This window comes from Muntiacus reevesi, chromosome 8 (genome assembly GCF_963930625.1).
Source record: "Muntiacus reevesi chromosome 8, mMunRee1.1, whole genome shotgun sequence".
NCBI classification, from domain to species: domain Eukaryota; kingdom Metazoa; phylum Chordata; class Mammalia; order Artiodactyla; family Cervidae; genus Muntiacus; species Muntiacus reevesi.
In genome coordinates, this window is record NC_089256.1 from 57,241,366 (window position 1) to 57,262,265 (window position 20,900).

At 46.1% G+C, this 20,900-nt stretch overlaps 1 protein-coding gene across 6 annotated transcripts in view; it reads right to left on the bottom strand.

The window, feature by feature from the left end:
* Nucleotides 1-18,793, bottom strand: part of LPP (LIM domain containing preferred translocation partner in lipoma) — a 715,161-nt gene extending 696,368 nt beyond the window's left edge. For 2 of the 6 annotated variants that reach the window (XM_065943106.1, XM_065943114.1), the window contains exon 1: nt 18,657-18,793. The gene's annotated coding sequence lies outside the window, so the exon portion shown is untranslated. Of the gene's footprint in view, nt 1-13,957; nt 14,095-17,646; nt 17,775-18,482; nt 18,533-18,656 lie in introns of those variants that run through there. The other 4 variants (XM_065943107.1, XM_065943117.1, XM_065943110.1 and 1 more) reach the window with 3 other exon arrangements.
* Nucleotides 18,794-20,900: the final 2,107 nt, after the last annotated feature.

Genomic DNA, 20,900 nt, shown 5'->3' on the forward strand with positions numbered 1-20,900 from the left:
TATTTAATGGTTACTTGGCATGTGTCAGGCTCGGTTCTAAGCATTTCACATAGTTCATTTAATCCTCACAACTAGAAGACAGGTAATTTTCTTCTCCCCATTCTGAGGATGAGGTAACAAAAGTAAAAGTCTAAAGAGACTGGGTAATAGGTCAGGTTAATAATGGTGGAGGCAGGATGCACCCTAGCTCCAAAACCCATGCTCTCAAATGTTACATATATCAAAACTTTCAAAATGCTTCTGTATTTTTCAGGTAGGCCTATATAACTGGGGAAATCCAAACAACTAATCACAAAGACCAAGAGATGAGAACTGTGTTTAATACAAAGAAGAAGTCAAAAGATTCACAAGGTAAACTCCTAACTTTGGAAAGTCTTTCTCGGAGCAGAACCAAACTTGACTGCCATTTCCAATGGCAACTTCACATGTCAACGAGGTCGCTGGGTCTATGCAGTATCCTGTATGCGCTGACACGTCAACCTTGATAGGATGCACCACCAGCCAATATTATGGCCTCTGGTGTGCCACGTGCCAAGCTGCCTGCTGACATTTTCATCCCTAAAGTGTCTGTCCAGGTAGGTGGTGAAATGAAACATGCAAGCTGCCTTTTTGAGGTCGGCAAAACAAGCTTCAGCTTTCCAAGTGATTAGTTTTCCTAGATGCTTAAGACTTCATGCCGAGCACCTAACAGGGCACTGCCCAATTCTAGAAGGCAAAAATCCTTCCTCTACAATGAATAATGTTCTTCACTGGCTGTGGTTTCCCCCAGGTGTCAAGAAGTCAAAAAGCTTCTCAGTTCCGTTGCGGGCTCCCCCAGGGCAAGACTTGGTCTCATTCATTGAAGAATATTTATCCAATAAAGAAATGGTTCTGAAGAACAGTCTCCTGGAAGGATCTGCAACTGGCCAGGACCGCCATTCCCCGATCTGCCCCACCATGGTAGCCATCTGTCTTGAGAAAGTTCCAGAGCGGACACCCTTCATGGGCAGAGCCAAAAGGGAAAAAAGAGACAGGGAGCTATCCGGCTGGGCAATAGAAGAGAAGCATTTACAGCATGAAGTGTGTTGGCAAAGAATAGATAAGCCTGGAAGTAGAGGAGGAGAAAATAGACTAAAAAGTAACAGACAATATAAGGAAAATGAGTCCAGTAGGAGGCTGCGCATAGGAGAACCACACCTCCCAAGTGTGGACAGGGAACTCTGCCCACTGCCCATATCCTCATATCGGCAGGCTTGGAGATATATGTCTCATCAAACAGCCCAGACCGACTCCAGTGAATGTTGACTAACCAAATGCTAACACTCAACATGTTTAGTTGAAAGGACTGGAAGAAGAGACCTAGCCTACCTGAGCATTTCACAGATGGGTAAACTGAGGCTCAGACTGGGGACCTAGCCTACCTGAGCATTTCACAGATGGGTAAACTGAGGCTCAGACTGGAGAAAACTCATGCTCAGAAACAGAACCTCGAGTTCCCATTCCTGTGTCTATGCTGCCTTCCATACAGACACAATTAATAAGGTAGGTACTGAAGGAACCAAGCCTGGGGGCAAATCTCCCCTGTATGGAGGACCAGATCTGTAGACTACCCTCCATCCCATCCAGCAGGTTCCATCTGCTGGTTGCTCCTGGAGAGGAGGAAATTGGTAGCACTATTTTCAGTGAAGTACTTGTCAGGAAGAACATAAAGGGTACTTGCCTCAGAGGGAAAGGATGATACAGATGGATGAGAGTGAGAAATGCAGAAAAGGTGACTCATCAGAAGAAGGGATGCTAAGGAGAAAGGAAAGGTGGAGAAAGTGGGATGTGATGAGGCAAATGGAAACTGGACTTGCCAGACAGAGGGGGCCGAGACTCACTCTTCACAGGACAAAGGTTCTGCCCCAGACACGGCATCAGGATGCCTCGCAGAAGGGACCCCTCCTGCAGACGGTCAGTCGCTCAACTGAAACAAGGCCTAAAGCAGAGCATTCTGCACCCCAAAGGCTGCCGCCTCTTACCTCTCCAGATTTAGGCTATGTAACAAAACTGGTCTAAGTTGGATCCATGTGCTGGGATGTCGTGATCAAATCAGCTGTGTCAGAATTTCACGGTTCTGTTCCTGAAGACTCTTTGGCAATCCTCCGGGCCTCTCTGCTGATACAAATTGTGTCTCTCTCACAAGTCCAGCTCTCTACCAGAGAAGTCAGCTTTGAATTTCACACCTTCAACCCCACCAAGAGTCTAAAATCACCCACTTTTCCTGTACATCTTTCTTACAAATTAGAACTTCCAACCCTGTATACCCATGTATTACCAGGGTGTCTGCCTGCTGGGCTGAGACGCCAAGAGACAGAATCCAGGGCTCACAGTGGTTTTTCCCAAAGCACACACCAAGAAACATTCTGAGAGGGCAAAAAGGTTGGTGATATAGAGAGTCTAGGATCTAAAACTTTGAGAACAAAACTCTTGGAAGGTTACAATGCACATTAGTTTCCTAAAGACTCAGATAAGTCCCACAGTAAAGATACCCATTTGATTTTGCTTAACTTGTCTGGACTTTTCCAAACTTTCTTAGCTACAGGATCCTTCCTCACAGAACACTAAGGGACCTCAGTGCTTCCACAGCAGCATCTCATCCAATATCTCCACCACCGCTCCTCTCAAACTAGACTACATGTCTTAACAGCAAGGACCTTGTCCAAATCATTATGGTATCTCTGACCCCCTGGAGAGTGCCTTACAAGCTGTAGGCCAAAAAATACATGCTAAATGAATGTACTAAATCCCATCATCTCATTCCTAAGATGAGAACATAAAACCAAATATGTCAACATGACCTCCTCCATATCTTCCCAAGTGTTAAAAAGAATGTCTTACACAGAGAATGTGCTCAACAATTCTTGAAGAATGGAATCGAACAGAAAAATTTCTCAGCTGTGCCCCCAAGCCAGAAATTCCTGTAACACAGTAGACTCCTACCTCTTTTCCTCCTCCCTTCACCCAAGTTGGGTGTCAAGCAGGTGAAAATGAAGATGACAAGTCAGAAGAAGAAAGCCATGGGGAAACCAAAGGCCCTTTGGGGTGAGAGCTAGGCAAATGGTGTTTGCAAACTGATGGGGATAAACAAGACCTGTCTGTATCTAATTTAGACTTAATAAGATAGTTTGCTGAATGTTAATTAAATACTCAGTGGTTGTTACCAACTGTGGTGATTAACTTAATTTTGAATTAAATAAGCAATAAATGCTTAAGTGAAGTTCTATTAAATTTTACCCAGTAAGTGAGGAATATGAGGCTCTTAATTGACTTTAAACAAGATAGTTATGGCAAGTTAGTTGAATTTTTATTACCTGACTATAACTGCCTTATTAAAACTAAATTGACTATTTTATTCAATAGAGAAATATGTCACCTCTTCTCATTTACCAAAAACATGTCCAGAAAGGTTCACAGTTGGTCTAAACAGCTTAGACGGGGTAAGTTTATCTTCTAGCCCTATTTTAAAAACAAGTTTATTCATTTAAGAATGCATGTAAATATTAGGGGTAAAGAGCTATAGGAAGGAGTTACATATAAGACTGAAGAACTGGGTGATCATATTTTCTCAACCAAAAACCAGTACTCTGCTTTCTCAATGTGGATATAGTTTGCAGGTATTGTCTAAATAACAGTTCTGCAATTTCCAGGATGTTTCCATAGCTTAAAACGCTACCAATAGCCTTTGAAAACATACGAAATTACAATTATTGTTCAAATAAACAGCTGATTCTGCTACTGAACAAGCTGAATGACTTCAGTAGTTTTTTTCCTAGATCTCAGCCACCACCTACATGACATGAGGAGGTTGGAGTAAAGGCTACTGACTTTATTCACTTATTTTTTTTTTTCCTCTGTGGTAGGCATAGCCCCTGAAAGAGTGCTTGCTACATAGTAGGTGCTCAAGTTTAGGTAACTCAAGACACTAAACATTTTTAGCCCTTTCATATGGAGCTTCTCCAACCCAGACCATTTTAAGTATTGCCATTTGACAGTTCACACAAGAGAACAAATAAACTCTAAACCACTTCTTGGGAAATTATTCTTAGTAATTAAAGGAATACAAAGTGCAACAATAACAAAATATGATTTCTTATTAATTTAGCAGACAAATGCAAGTTATAAAATTAAATTCTAGGGAAGATACTAAGAAACCAGTAGATTCGTCCACTAATGACTCTTTAAATTAGTTCAATCTTTCTACAGGTTGAATGGCAAGTTGTATGAAAAGTAATAAAACTATTCAGTAGTTGTGCCCATAATTCTGTTTCGAAAGAACTTAAAAGTTCTTTAGCCAGCTGATAAACATGTATTTAAGGTCTACTTGCTATGGGTCATACTCTATGGGGAAATATAAGAGAAAGATCTTGACTGTCTTATCATCTGGTGGGGAACAGAGAGGACAGTGTTTTTCAGCAGACTACATGGCAGGCTTTAGTGCCTTCCGACACTGACCAGAGAATCCCTTCCACAGTCACATTACATGAAAGGAACTATTACTCCCTTTCACAGATAAGTACTTGGAGGTTCAGGAAGGCTAAGTAACCAGTATAAGATTATATGACAAAAGGCAGTGCCATAATTTGAACCCAAACCTGTCTGACTCCCCAGCCACACTTGCATTTTCTCCTACATCCCTGCGGAGATAAGATACAGAGTCACATAACCACACAATACAGGAGACAAGATAGCAACCAGTTTAAAGGAAAGTGGAAGTGCCAAAGAAACCACTGTCTTCAAGAAATAATTTAGAAGTAAAAATTATCCACTGATGTTTACACTGCATGTTTTAACTTAATGAATTGCATTATTTTAAAATCCGAAAACTATCCTGATGCCCACATATCACTTATATATGACTTACATACTGCTGTTTAGTTGCCAAGTCGTGTCCAATTCTTTTGCATCCCCACAGATTATAGCCCACCAGGCTCCTCTGTCCATGGAATTCTCCAGGAAAGAATACTGGAGTAGCTTGTCATTTCCTTCTCCAGGGGATCTTCCCTGCCCAGGGATCAAACCCACAGTTTCTGCATTGTAGGTGGGTTTTTTTTACTGCTGGGCCAACACGGTAGCCCAGTGCCCACACAGGCAATATCAATTTGACAAATCTTGAGTTATATAAAAGATAAATATAAAGACCAGGCTAAAGGAAGGAATGGCATTTCTTAGAATAATATTAAGTGGAAGGAAACACTGTACACATATGGAGAAGTAGACAGGCCCTTTCAGGGGGTCAAGATCAGAGTTATAGGTCCCTAAGAGATCTGACAGAGGTATTCAGGTAAGAATTTGGTGAGGGTTTTTTTTTGGTGTGTCTTTTTTTTTTTCTTAATGAACTTCAGTAAATGTATTCTAAATGAGTTCTTTCTCATTGTCTTTTGATAACAAATTAATGTCTAGGGGAGCTCAATTAGATTTTTATTGCTACTAAAGATATTCTTAGAATTCAAGTTGTCATTTATTACTTCATTTATATTATTCATTCACATGATCATTCAACAAACATTTATTAAATCCTTGCCACATATCAGAATCCACAACGGATTTAAGGATATCAATAGGAATAAAAGCTAGAGTCTGTCCCTGGGATCTGCACAGCCTGGGGACAGGAGGAATCTGAAATTGTGCAAACAGAAAACTAAAGCTGAAGTCAGGATTCAATATCCAGCTAGTTTTGGTCCTGAGCAAGTCATTTAATTAAGAAGCCTCACATTCTTGATCAGTAAAACTTGAACAATAACAGTAACTACTTACAGGACTATGCTAAGGATTTACCTGTAATTTGTAGGAAAACACATCACAAACTGTAAAGCACTCAGGTGGTTCAGTGGTAAAGAATTCGCCTGCCAATGCAAAAGATCCCTGGGTCAGGAAGATCCCTGGAGAAGGAAATGGCAATCCACTCTAGTATTCTTGCCCGGGAAATTTCATGAACAGAGGAGCCTGGTGGGCTACAGTCCATTGGGTCACAAAAGAGTTGGACATGACTTACTGACTCAACGACAGGAACTATAAAAATGACAGCTGGCATCATTAACTGTATGGTAGATTTCATTTTGATCAGGATCATGCAGGCTGGCTTAGGCCACTTCCCCAGACCTGGTGAGTATTAACTTACTGGCACCCAAATGGTTATTCCCTTGTTACTCTGCATGAACTATGGCCCACCATTCTTAGTGCCTAATCACCTTTTTTTTTTTTTTAATGCTTACCATAATATGTCTAGTTAATATACAGGATTATGATTTTTTTTCTTGTGGTAAGAACTTTTAAGATTTACTGTCTTAGCAATTTGTATTTAATTAATTTTATTTATGGTTGCACTGAGTCTTCGTTGGTGCTCAAGACTTTCTCTAGTTGTGGAAGCAGAGGTTACTCCTCTCTGCAGTGCACAGCTTCTTATTGTGGTGTCTTCTCTTATTGCAGAGCACAGGCTTCAGGCACACAGGCTTCCATAGTTGTGGCTCACAGCCTTTACAACTTGGGTTCAGTAGTTGTAGTGCATGGGCTTAATTGCTCCGTGGCTTGTGAAATCTTCCAGGACCGAGGATCAAATCCATGTCCTCTGCATTTAGCAGGTGAATTCTTATCCCTTGCATCACCATCATGAAGTCCCTAATCATCCATTTTTGACTGTCTCTGCCTTTTGTCCAATTTGACTAAAATGATCCTGAGGAGCCAAGTGGACAGAGATAAGTCAGGTAAGATTGTTAAGTTTCTTTTACAAGAAGGGAAGAAAGGAAAGGGGGGAAGCTGGGAAGAAGGAAGGGCTTCAAAAAATGTCAGATCTAACAGACCTCAAAGGGACTTCCCTGGTGGCTCAGACAATAAAGAATCTGCCTGCAATGCGGGAGACCCATGTTCAAACCCTGACAACCCACTCCAGTATTCTTATCTGGAAAATCCCATGGACAGACGAGCCTGGAAGGCTACAGTCCCTGCAGTCACAAAGAGTCGGACACGACTGAGTGACTACCACTAACTAACTAAAGATATTCTGTACCAAGTCTTCAAACAGTGCCTGATTTCCACTGTAACATCCCAATCAGTCACTGCTTGAGTATCTCCAGTGATCAAAGAGTCGGTAACTCTAAAAGAGCCAAAAAAATAAATAAATAAAAGGAGCCGATTTCTTTCAAAATCAGGAAGTTCCAGGACTTCCTGGTGGTCCAATGGCAAAGACGCCAAGCTCCCCAGTGCAGGGGGCCCAGATTTGATCCCTGGTCAGGAAACTAGATCCCACATGCCACAACTAGGAGTTCACATACCGCAACTAAGACCAGTGCAACCAAATAAATAAACATTAAAAAAAAAAAAAAAAAGAAAAGATTTCATAGAATTCTTAGAAGATAAAAAGTGACAGAGAGTTTCCTCTTAACAAATGGTGATCCCAGCCACTAAGTATCTGTCACCCTTCTAAAGACACTGCACAGAGGATGGATTACTTAGAGGGTTATGATGGAACCAGGGCTGTGGACTCTTTATGTGTTACCTGCTCAGGACCTGGGGTTCCTCTTGTATAAGTGAGGAGATTGGGTGACCTCTATTTCCACCTGTGAACTGTCCCTCATATCCACTATCTCAACTCCATTTCAACTTGTATCTTGGGACTAGACCATGACCACGCATCTCACCATCTCCACTACTACCCCTTTCGAAAGTGAAAGTGAAAGTGTTAGTCACTCAGTCAAGTCCAACTCTTCGTGACCCCCTGGACTGTAGCCCACCAGGCTCCTCTGTCCATGGGATTCTCCTGGCAAGAATACTGGAGTGGGTTGCCATTTCCTCCTCTGGGGGTTCTTCCTGACCAAGGAATCGAACCCAGGTCTTCTGCACTACAAGCAGTTTCTTTATCATCTGAGCTAGCAAGGAAGTCCTCTTTAACCACCCCCTTTAACCATCCATAACCCATCACTTTCCTAAAACACAGACCTAATCGCCTCCTTTCCCGAGGTGATGCTCCTTTCATGGCACAGCCTGAAGTCCTCAGTCAACAGTCAAGACCTTTCTCAACCTAAGCCCACCCCTGCACCCTCATCTCCATGGCCTTCCTACTCTGCAGTCCATCCCCAATGAATCCAACTTCCAAGGTGCCATGTGCTTTGGCTTCCCAGGTGGCACTAGTGGGAAAGAACCAGCCTGCCACTGCAGGAGACATAAGAGACGTGAGTTCAATCCTTGGGTCAGGAAGACCCCCAGGAGGAGGGCGTGACAACCCGCTTCAGTACTCTTGCCGGGAGAATCTCATGAACGGAGGAACCTGGCGGGCTACAGTCCATGGGGTCGCAAAGAGTCAGACACCACGGAAGCAACTTAGCACACAGTACAGCACATGCACTTTCTCACCTACTCACGTTATTTCTCTTGCTCAATGATCCTCTCCTCCTCTATCTCACTAGACAAATCCCCATTCATCCTTGAAGGCTCCATCAAACGACACTCTTTTTATCTGTGAAGTTTCCCCAGAGTCCCTAGAGTTAGTCACCGCTCAATTAGAGTCACCAGATATTTTCTGCAGATACTTTTACGTCCTCTCTTGAGTTCTGGAGACAGGGGTGGCAGAGCATTCATGTTTCCATCCCCTAAACCCAGACTAGAGTTTCACTCATTCAAACAGGTACACCTGGCATCTGGTGTGGAATGAATGAACACACAAATGCATCAAAGCAATGGACAGAGAGATCTTGAGGGTCCCATCCAGCTGTCATTACTGGCACCCTCCCAATCTCCAAGGGAAATTACTGCGGCCAAGAAGAGAAATCCAGTTTGGAAACAACCAGAATACAGGAAAACTGACCTGACTTTCACCTCATTCTAAGAAAAGGTCTCCTTACCCTCAGGTCACTGCAGAGTTTGCCTTTCCCACGCGTCAGGGCACACCCTGTCCTTGGGTAGCCACTCCCTCTTCCAGTTCCTGAAAATGACTGGTTTTCATACCAAACAAGACAGAAGCTCTAGGTGCCGACTGTTTTTCAGGTTTTTGTTTTCTTCCTCGGAATTAAACAAGAAGCATTTTCTCTGGAAATTCATTAGAAGAACAAGTATAGGTTACTCTCATGACCTCTTGGCACAGCACTTGGTACCGCACTAGGCTTTCAGTTATTTACAGATCTTCATGAAGGTGGGTTACTGGATGGAAAATAATAGATTAAAAAACCCAGCTAAAATACATATATGGGGAATTCTCTGGAGATCCCATGGTTAGGACTTCAAGCTTCCACTGCAGGGGCTCTGGGTTCGATTCATGATCAGGGAACTAAGATCCCTGGAGTGGCATGGCCAAAAATAAAAAATAAATAAAATACACACATGGACAGAGATTCGATCTTATCTCTTAACTGTAAGTAGACAGAGCAGTTTTAGCTGCCCCATGGAATCTTGGACTAAGCCTTTCTGTCCCTCAATGTTTAATCCAAGGCCCAGGCCTTCCAACAAGCTGTTGCACACCTTCCAGAGACCTGCAATAGTCCATCCATACCACTCTCTTGGCACTTCCTTATATTCTAAACAGGTATTAACACATTTTTATCAACCTTAATAAACTCGAACTGCCTACAAGTTAGACTTTCCCTTCAAATATCCTCAAACGTAACCTTTATAAAACTAGTTCACTGAACAAACATTTCTTGAGCACATAGCATCTCTTCTGACAAAAACATTTCTTGGCGTTTTCCTTTAGGCCTACCCTTATACATACTACTTATACACCCCTACTCAGTACTAACAACCTTCAATCAGAACACCTCTGAGAGTGAAATACTCTTACTACTACACCAGGATACAGGCATACCAGGGATGTCCTGGGAAAACCAGAAAGTATGGTCCCTCTGCCTCTGAAGGAAGCACTGTTGCTACAGTCCTTTTTACAGACAGGAAACTGACATTAAGGGCAGGATTCCCTTAGAGTTCAAAAAGTGGTCTCCTAGGAACTTCCTTGGTGGTCCAGTGGCTAAGAGTCAGCATTCCCAATGCAGGGTACCCGGGTTAGATCCCTGGTCAGGGAACTAGATCCTACATGCTGCAAGTAAGAGTTTGCATGTCAAAACTAAAGATTCCACATGCTGTGATGAAGATCAAAGATCCTACCTGCCAAAACGAAGGACCAGTGCAGCCAAATAAATATGTTAAAACAAACAAACAATAAAACAGGCTCCTAAAAATGCCAAGGAACGGGCAGTACACATGCCCACAACCATCTGCGAATGGGGTAGGTACCTCTCCCTCCTGGAAGTCTGGGCACCATGGCGACAGAGCTGCTGGTTGATGGCCTGAGTGACTAAGGAACGCTGACCGTGGCTATATCGGGAAAAGTGCCCACAGTGGGGATGGAAGGAGGCCAAAGCACACTTCAGGATTCAGGTGAACCTGAGGGCAACAACCCTGCCCTGTCACGCCCCTCCTGCTTACCTGCCCCATGAGAGGTTCCCACACAAGTTTCTGAGGACGGCCTGGAAGGGCCCCTCAGCACCAGCCTTCCCTGTGAACTACAGGGGGCTTTGATGACAGGACGGCCAAGAGCCATGACTGCAGGAGGAGCAGAGCACAAACACCGCACAAACCAAACCCAACAGAGGCCCGGACCCCGGCGGGGCCTCGGTCTCCGTCCCCACAAGAGGAGCTGCCACACATATGCAATGGTTGGTCAGGAGGCTGGTCATGTTCCAGCTTCTCCCTCGAGAAAAACAAGTAGACGCGCAGAGCCAAACCCAGGAACCTACAGGCCCGCAACTGCTTCCGGGGTAACGGACTCTTTCACCAAAAGACTGGATGTGAAGCCGGCAGCAGAAGGCCAAGGGGTCACGGTGGTGATGAAGCAAGATTGGCCCGGGAAAGCAGGCCACCTATGTGTGGACCACCATCAAGGAGAACGCCTGGGTCATCCTCAGCAGCATCTGGGACGTGATCCGAAAGAACAAGTACCGCCCAGATTTGCAGAGACCGCCATCCCATGCTGCCAGAAGTCTGTGATGGTGAAAACAAAGTGAATCTGCCCCACCAAGAGCTCCTAAGTGATCCCCTTCTGCAAAGCAACAGGTATCAGCTCATGATACCCATGCGTGCTCAGTTGTGTCTTTGTGATCCTTTGGACTGTAGCCCACCAGGCTCCTCTGTCCACGGGATTTCCCAGGCAAGAATACTGCAGCCGATTGCCATTTCCTTCTTCAGGGGATCTTCCCAATCCAGGAATCCAACTGGAGTGTCCTGAGTCTCCTGCAATGCAGGAGGGTTCTTCACCTGATGAGCCATCAGGAAAGCCCCTGATTTTTCTCAAATTAAAAAAATTAAATAAAAATAAATTTAAAAAGCAAGAGAGACTGGGATGGTCACAGTGGAGAAGAAGAGACACTGGACAACCATTCACTGGTAACAAACCACCTCTCTGTGCAGTTTGGAAGTGCCTGTGAATGTCTGTGGCACTCACCCCACTTTGCAACCTGACATTTGTCAACAGAGGTACCCTCATGAACAAGATGTCTAAAAATGAGTAAGTCAGTACACCAAACGGCCTGTCACTTCCCCAGGGATCACCTGCCATTAAGTAGCACAGCTAAGACTTGAACTTGCAACCTCCCAAGTCTAAATCCCATAGTTCGCTCGAGGAGGACAAGGTACCATTCCTGTGGGCTAGACACTTCAATGGGCACCAAGACTTAGCCACATGTATCAAGAATCCACCTACCAATGCAGGAGACAGAAGAGACTTGGGCTCAATCCCTGGGTTGGGAAGATCCCCTGGAGTATAAAATGGCAACTCACTCCAGAATTCTTGCCTTGAAAAATTCCATGGACAGAGGAGCCTGGTACAGTCAAGGGGATCACAAGGAGTTGTACACGACTAAGTGACTGACCATGCACCCACTTCACAGTCACATTACACACTACACAACCATTTAGCATTGGGGTAGATCATTCGATCTATAATCAAAGGTAACTGAGGCTCAGGGATGTTCCGGAACTTGCTTAAGATTATAGGGCTAATGAGTGGCTCAAACACAGGTCTTGGTTTTCTTACCCCCAAAACCAAGTGGGTGATGGTACTGCTGAAATGATAGCATCTGAAGCCCAGACCCTCAGACCCCTCTGGGGCCTCCAACCAGATTCTCAGTTGCCTTCCGAAGGCACCGACACGGGCAACTACTGTTACTAATTAGCACATTATGAAATAATAACAGTTTCTCACCTGAGCATAGGACTTGCTCAGGACTTTCACATCAATTATCTCCTGCTCACCAGCAAAAGTGAATTAAGGAGCAGGGCAGGAGCTTTAGCTGGGGATCTGATTCTCACACTACCACTTAAGCATCCCAGCAGAGGTTCTTCACCACTGAACTTTTGCCCACGCTCTGGGAGACAAGATTGATCCTGTCGACCCATCTCTTGGATGGTAATTGGGAACTAAGTAGTAAAAACAACCATAAAACACATTCACCACATAAAAAGTGCTCCGAAGGCTGTGAAATGCTAATGGGTTCTATGAGAAGGGCTGTGATAGACAGATTTAAGACAGAAAGAAAAAAGAGCAGGATCTACCCTGTAAGGGATCTAATACTGGCAGCCTGAAAACCTTTAGGCAAGCAAAAATAAGTAGAAACAAAAAAGGAATGAGAGTGGTGACAGTCACAGACAAGGAACCTTGAAGTTATCATGGAGTCAGAAGCTTGGTTCTTGCAAACAAGTGACGGGCATAAATGGCAGAAAAATAAATCCCCAAACCACAAGGACACCAAAACAGAACTCTCAGAATCACTTTGTTTTCTAAGCGCAAAGAACAAAGTTCAAGCCCAGTAACAAGGATCTCCAAGTTATATTCCCTCCCAAATTCTCCCAAGCAAAGCCCCTGGGGCTGCGAGCAGGGTGGGGGTGGAATGGAGAAGGAATGTGTCCAGCCAGGCTCAGCAGAAAGAGAATCAAAAACACCCTCGAAAGAAAGAAGACAGGAAAGAGAGTAAGGACCACGCCCAGCTCCAGCTCAGCTGACAAGGGTGTGGCTGAGCACTTCCGTCCTTTCCCTGGGGCCTCAGTTTCCTCACTTGCAAAAGGAGGAATAGGGTCCCTGTGGCCATCAAGACCCCAGTCCTTACTTCTAAGGCGTGAGCTGCATGCCATCCTGCCACTTCTGCTGCCTACAAGCTTTGGTGTCTATAACACAGTTGTTTCAGTCAAGGTTGATAAGCTGGCAAATAATTAGAAGAACAAGAATAGGAACTAAGCTCCCTGATAAGATTCTAACAGCAAACAACTTTTTCCCTCTCTGCTGACCTGATGCAGGCCCGGCATTTCCCGACCGGGAATATTTCAGCAGATCCAACAACACCCTCCTTTGCTCAAAGAGTAACAAAGGCTCTCCTGATCCCCACCCACCACCACCACCACTGCCATCATCTTTAGCTCACCATCTCAGCCCTTTTACCTCTATGCCTCCCTGGCTGGGGCAGCATCAGCACAGAAGTGAAAAAAGTCTGCTGGCCCAGGGAAACCCTCAATCATAATCCCACTGAGGCCCCGATAAAGTGAGTACTGAGTGAAAATCTGAGGAAGAACTCGGACGGTGGTGATTTTGTGAAACAAAATTCATATTTTATGGCAAGAGAAATGTAAACATAGAAATTCTTCTCTGCCCTTTGGCCTTCTCTCTCCCCCCAAGTGCACCATGCTTCTGCATTCTGCCTCAGCCAGACCTCCCCCACTGGCAGGAATACGTGCTAAACCATAAAGAGCAACATTCTCCTAGCACCAAGGAGACAACTCCTTACAAGATAAAATTCCTTCTTGATCTGGTAAGGTTTCACATGACCCACCAGGATGATGCTTAGATCTGGATTAACTGTCGATAATACATCATGTGACGTACAGCCCTCTGTCTCAAAAAACTTAGAAAGCAGAGCCTTGATTTCTAATTGGAGAAGGAAATGGCAACCCACTCCAGTATTGTTACCTGGAGAATTCCATGGGCAGAGGATTTCTACCGGGTGAAACAGTTCTCAGAACTTTCTGAGATGCTCTTTTAAGTTATAATCATCAAATTTGACTCAAATAAAATTTTCCAGTCGTTTCTGAGATCGACTGATTAATTCTTCATCCACAATTTGCACTTTTCCTTCTGTGGAAAAAGAAGAAAGTGGTGAAGAGGCTGTGGATCAGGCAAAGGTTCAAAACTCGGCCATTTCACTTAGTGGTTGTGTAACCTTACTTTTGGCTTCCCTAGTGGCTCGCTGGTAAAGAAGAGGCCTGCTAATGCAAAAGACGCAGAAAAAGCAGGTTCAATCCAGGGTTGAGCTCTCCAGGTTGAACTGGAAGACCCCTGGAGAAGGGTTTGGGAAGATCCCCCGGAGAAGGCAGTGGCAACCCCCTCCGGTATTCTTGCCTGGGAAATCTCATGGACAGAGGAGCCTGGTGGTCTACAGTCCATGGGGTCGCAAGAGTCAAACACAACTTAGCAACTAAACAACAACAAATCTTATTTGGCCACACTCATTTACTCATCTGCAAAATGAGACTGATAATCATAAAACCTACTTTGATGAATCGGTATGAGAATTATGTAAGTACACAGTAAGTATGCAAAAATTTTATATATTAAGAAAGATCAAAAAAACACGTGTTTTCTAGCCTCAGTTCTGTGGTTTACCAGTTTCCAAGCATGAATCCCATTAACCCATGGCCAGCCACCTAGCCTATTTGTAGAAAGTCAGGAGAGGTGAAGTCCTCATCAATTTATCAGTGTCCTTTTCCCATTTCTGTGACTTGCCTTAAGAAGCCACCACCATTTTCCTCCACACATCTCAGCCACCTACAACAGACTCCCACATCACACTTCCGTTTCTTCTTCCCTTCTCCACCTCTGCTTCACACACACCTTTAAGACCGTGAATTTCCACCTAAATAGGAGCTTTGTGCATGCACCACAACTTTGCTTTCCCTTTCCTCACCTCTTCAACTCACTTCTTCCAGCTGGGTGCAGCCTTCCAATGCTGAATTCCAAGACAAGTCCCCACCCATCCATGCACAAGCTGAGCTAGGACTCCTAAATACTGCCCTGGATCAAAGTCTCAGCTCCATTCAGCGGTAGTAGTAAAGGTCGCTCAGTCGTGTCCGACTCTTTATGATCCCATGGACTGTAGCCTGCCAGGCTTCTCTGTCCACAGAATTCTCCAGGCAAGAATACTGGAGTGGTGTGCCATTCCCTTCTCCAGGGGATTGTCCTGACCCAAGGACTGAACCCGGGTCTCCTGTATTACAGGCAGATTCTTTACCATATGAGCCACCAGGAAGCCCACCAGCTCCACTCAACCAATTACTAAATGTGTTACTCTTCTTCCTGTGGTTACTATCCCAATTACCTAATCCCACAGATGCTTTCAGAGCCCTTACCTGGCCTTGTTTTCATGTGAATCTCTAGAGAACCCTTTAATGGTCCCTACAACCCACAAGATAAATTTATATCTGCTTACCAAAAAATGAAAAGTCCTCCCATTTCTCCATTTCCCACCACTCTGTTCCTGCTGGCCATTCAAACTTAGGCCTTCTTCCCTACATCTGTTGGCATGCGCCTAACAGGTTCATCTCTGTCTTTTTTCCACTTTAGCAACTCCTATTTGGCCCTAAAGGCTCTTTTTAGGCACCACTCCTTCTGGCAGCTTCCCTGAGGTTGAACCACTTCAGTGCAACCAAAACATACCCCCAGAAGAGCACCAGACACTCACTGTCACACACACACACACACACACACACACACACACACACACACACAGAGGGACAGGTAGGTTTCAGAACCCATGTGCCTCATCCATTGCTCCTCTCCTTTCAGTGTAAAAATAGCAACGTGCTCCATCCTCTCTTTTTATTATGTTACCTGGCATCTTCTATCCCTCTGCCCATTTTCTACTTAATGCATTATATCTCTGGGCTAACAGAGCCTCCAAGTCATTGTGAGTTACACTCTGCCCTTGGTCAAAACCCCCAAAATAGTTCTGAAATTAAATTCAATCTAAGTCTTCCTATTCCCAATTAACCCATGCTAGTTCCACCACAGGGTAGTCACATGTTAACACGCAGAGTCAAAGTTCTGGGCTGTTATTTTGAGTTCATTTCTAATTAACTGGATGACCTTAGGCAAGAGATAAAATTGAGATGACAGGGTCACCAGGCCCAATTCTCAGGGGATTTTTGAGATTCAAATGGAATATCTGATGGGAAACTTTTATAAAGTGCAAAGCACTGTACATTCATAAAGGGTATGATTAACAAATTTTATCAGCTCTAAGCTATCAGTGGTAAGATACACTGTTATCAACTTAGGACAAAGATCTACTCAACTATGACACATCTGTGACTATAAGACAACCCAATGTCACTGATATAGAATGTGAAAAAGTGTATTTTTCTGATGAAATACAAGTTCTCTGTCTCAATAAAATAAAGAATCTGCCATAAAATTTTCACATTTGCCAATGGCATATAGTAAGTAGTAGTATGTATGGAGTAAATGAGCAAACACTCACTGATAATTCTTAGGCCAGATTATTGCTTCTCTCACTGGAATGGGCGGCAGAGGATTACCCAGTGCCAATTCCTCCCCTCTTGCTCATGTCCCAGCCTGCTCAAAACCCTGAAATGATGACTTTAAGTCATATCCATGCCTGGCATTTTTAAGGACCTTCATAATGAAGCCTCCTCTCCCATCAACCACTGTCTGGAACTGACTGTTCACTGGAATATGTCCCTTCAAGAAGGGTTCTACCCTGTCAGTCCCGATCATAGTAACCAGCTCAATAGCAGTTTCTCCTCCTGCGAATCCTCAAAGCCAGGTCCAGGCCCACCCACTGTGTAGGTGGAGCATGATCCTGGGGGGCTGCCTGACCCAAGGGCTCCAGGTTTGCACCCTCACTACTCAGACAGCTAACCCCAACTACTTATTTTTTACCTAGAATCTATATTCTAGGTTTTAAAGCCTGGGTGCTGAGGTTGGGAGACTGCCTTGCAACCTTTTGACGGACCCTGGTACAGACAAAGACCCTGAAGGAAGAAGGCTGGTCATGGGATACAAAGAACCCTACCGGGAGTTCTGGCCTTCCACCAGCTACCAAAATTTACTGTAGACTTTAGAACTGGCACCCACCTTCTCTGGGCCTTTATTTATGTTTCCCTATCTGTAACAGCAAGGAGGGTGAGGAAGGAGGGGAGGGGAGCTGGAGGGAAGAGGCTTTTAGCTGCTTTTTCTCTTTCCACTTAAAGGCTGTCTTAAAATGCTCTTGTTCAAATGTTCAGAGGTAGGCCATTAAGTCACTAACACTTCAGTGAGAATGAGGTTTATTGGGAAGCAAGCAATTTAGAAAGGGGGGTAGGAGACAGAAAGATAGAGGGGATTGGATACAAAGTTAAATGAGTCTGGTACTAGAAAAGAAGCTCAAAGGCTAAAGTAAATGTTTGCATTTTGTGTTCAGGGTGAGCAGGCAGTGGATCACTGAGAAGGGAAGGGAAGCCAGAAACATCCTTCAGCTCCCCCAGCACCCCAAAGTCCCAAAGACACCCCTCTGTCCAAGTGCACTCAAGCACAGTTCCACTGATTACCCCATCTTAGGTACCCTCGCTGCCCCACCCCGTGCCCCCAGCACAGTAAGTTACCGTTCATCTCCACTGTCCACACTTGAGTCTTCCCTGCCTCTGCAGGTCCCAACGACACATGCCCTCGTTCCTTGTCCCCTAGTCTCTGACTTCAGAAAACCGCCCCCATCCTTCAAAAGCCTCCGAGCCCTCGTGAAGGACCAGGAGATCAAACTCCAGTCTCCGAGCCCCGCCCCGCGCCCTTACCCAGGACTTAGCACCTTCTGCCTGGGGTCAGGTTTGGGTCTTCGGTTGACTGAACGCTTCCTGAGGGCAGAGTCTGGGCCCTACACGCCTCTGGACCCAATAACCCAGCACAGGGGGGCACACAGTGAGTGCTGGAGAACTGCTTGGAGCAAAGGAACCAGGAGTCGGGAGCCATTGATTTTAGTTACGGCTCTGCCTCTAGTGAGCGACTTTGGGGAGACTCAGCTCTCTAGGCCTCAGTTGCCCCAGCTGGGAAATGGGGGAACTTGATGCCTGGGTTCCTAGGCCCCTTCCCCAGTGACAACTGTGATTCCGCGAAAGCGCAGAGCTGCTGGGTGTGGCCCCGCCCCCTGGGAGTCCTGAAAAGCCCGGGCAGGGGGCGCGCAGGGAAGGCCTCCAAGCCCGCCCAGCCCCCGGTCGAGGCTTCCCCAAAATCTCGGGGTCCCCCTCCCCCACGCGTGCACCCCGTGATCGCGCCGCGGCCGGCACTTCCGCACCGCGGGCCCTGCGGCCCGGGCCGGGCGCGCACTCGGTGCCCTGCGCCCGGCTGTCCTGCCACCCCGGAGGCGCTCGCGCCGGGGAGGGCTGGGGGTTCCCGAGGCGCCCGCGGGCGGAGGGTGAGGGGAAGGAAGGAGGATTTGCAACAATACCTCGGGGAGGAGGCGGCCGGGGCAGCGGCGGCGGCGGCGGCGGCTGGAGGCGGAGGCAGCGGCGAAGGAGGAGGTGCCCGGGCACTCCCCCTCCCATTGTCCCCAACCCCGGCCAGGCCCGGCCCCGCGCCCCGCACCGCGCCCCGCGCCCGGGGCTGCGCAGCCAGCCCTTACCTTGCAGCGGCCGGCTGTCCCCCGCTCGCTAAAGCTACTTATCCCGGGAAAGCTCGCGCGGGGCCCGGGAGCGAACCCACAGACAAAAAGTGAAACTTCGGCAAGGCTGGAGCGGCTGCTGGTTGGTGCCTTTCCCCCTCCTTCCTCCCGCCGTCCCCACCCCCTCCCCTCGGTCTCCCGTGCGGTGCCCTGAGAGCTGGAGGCTGACGTCAGGGGCCTGAATTCCTGACTTTGCCTGCACGCATTTGTCCATGTAAGGTATGGGAAGGCGGGTGCCCGCGGGGCCGCCGCGCTCGCCGCCGGGGGAGGGGGCGCCCGGCCCCCGAGGTGGGTGCACCGAGGGCGGTGGATTTCCTGGGAGGAAGAGAAGACGACGCCGGGAACGCGGGGAGCTTGCCGGGGGAGGAAGGGAAAGAGGGAGGTGTGGAGCCTTTGCCTGCCCTGGAGGAAGAGGAAGGAGACGTGGAAGGAGGAAGCGGCCGGGGCGAAGGGGCTACTGAAAAAAAAAAATGAGGGAACCTGCGTCCACTGTTAGGGCGCCAGACTAGGGGGTTGAGTCTGGGTAGACGAGCTCTGCCGTGGAATCCCCCTGCAAGATCTTGCTCGTGAGCCCCGCCCCGGATTCCCAGCAAGGTTCAAACGTCCTGGATGTCGGAACTGGCCCCGACCAACTTCCAGCCCGTCCACTTCACACGGGAAATCTGAAGCTCTCGGAAGAGAAACGACTCGTACAAGGTCATGCCCGCCACGGATCCCGGCGCGGGAGCCGGATGCTCAGTCTCCCAGCTATGTTCCTGTCTGCAGGCAGGGGCCCGACTCCCTCCTTCCCGCGGACCAGTCAGCGGGGCTGGATGTCAGAGGGCAACGCGGACCCCCCTGGGAAGAGATTCGGAGCTTCCCCGGGGCCCCTGCGCGGTCAGTTCCTGGAAGGTTCTGATTGCCAGTGAGCCCTGCATAGCCACGCTGATCAGTTGCTTCAAGGCAACTCCCTCCATCCAGTGCTCAAATAAACGAACCCCTGGAATCTACTTCACAGCCCTATCCAGAAACCCAGACCTTGTGCTTATAGCTTCAAAAAATAAATAAATAAATAAATCTACGAATTGGGTGAATGAGTTGAATAAAGGCAAGACTGTTCTTGGAAGGTTTGTGTAGGACTTTTTCTCTGGTTATTTGTAAATGTGAGCACCATGCGAGGGGGCTATAATGTGCGTCAGCCATTGCCTGGAAGGCACGCCGAGGCTGCAGACTCCTTTCCTTATACTTCTGTCCTGCTTCCTGATGTCTAAACTAATCATTCCTCACTCCAGCACATCGTAAAAGCACTTTCTCCCAGGTTTATAAGATCTTCATAAAACAAATTGTAGTCCGTCACTGACGTTTGAGGTAAAAAGTCAGGCAAAATAACTTACCCAACCCAGAAACAGCAAGCAGTTTAAACCCACCTCTGGTGTCAAGGTCACCTGACTGGTCCCATGATTTTTCCACCAAAGGAGGAGGCCCTGATCTCCTAATTCATATTAATAAATGTTGAGAGTACACCATGAGTTACTAATTCATGAAATCTCCAAAACTTGGTTCTTTTGAGATTTGGTGTGACTTTTTTTTTCTTAACCAAGAATTAAACAAATGCAGAAACATATTTTTGCACTTAACCATTTATCAGGCATATTCTTTGTGCAAAGTCTTTGACTTCACACATTTCTGTTCTAAATTAATCTCTCAATTTCTCATCTATTCATACAAAAAATATGAAAATAGAGAAATTCAATAATTAAATATTTTTCTCTTTGCAACTGGTATAGTTTGAAATCGCAAATGTGAGCTCCTAAAGACATTTTGTTCTGGGGCTTAAAAAGATTATTCTCTTACACCACAATTCACTTCTTCTATGCTCAGCATTTCAGCAAACCCACATTCTAAGTGGTACTGTTTAATATGAAAAACTCTTGGTATCACACAAAGTAAGAATGGATTCACCCATTCCCCATTGGATATAACGGCACTTGACCAGCATTTTTTTTTTCTTCCCCAGTAACCCACTTATAAAGAATAATAGGGTTCTAATGAGGATTAATAAGATTTAATAAGGTATAATTAGAGCCATTCATTTCCTTCATCATATACATTGTAAGAGTGCTGTGTTAGATCCAGAAATGCTCCTAATTATGTTGAAACTGTTGTATGAGTGTGTTAGGGAAGACCACTGTGTCACCCCTCCTGAAATATTTATGAAATGCTCAG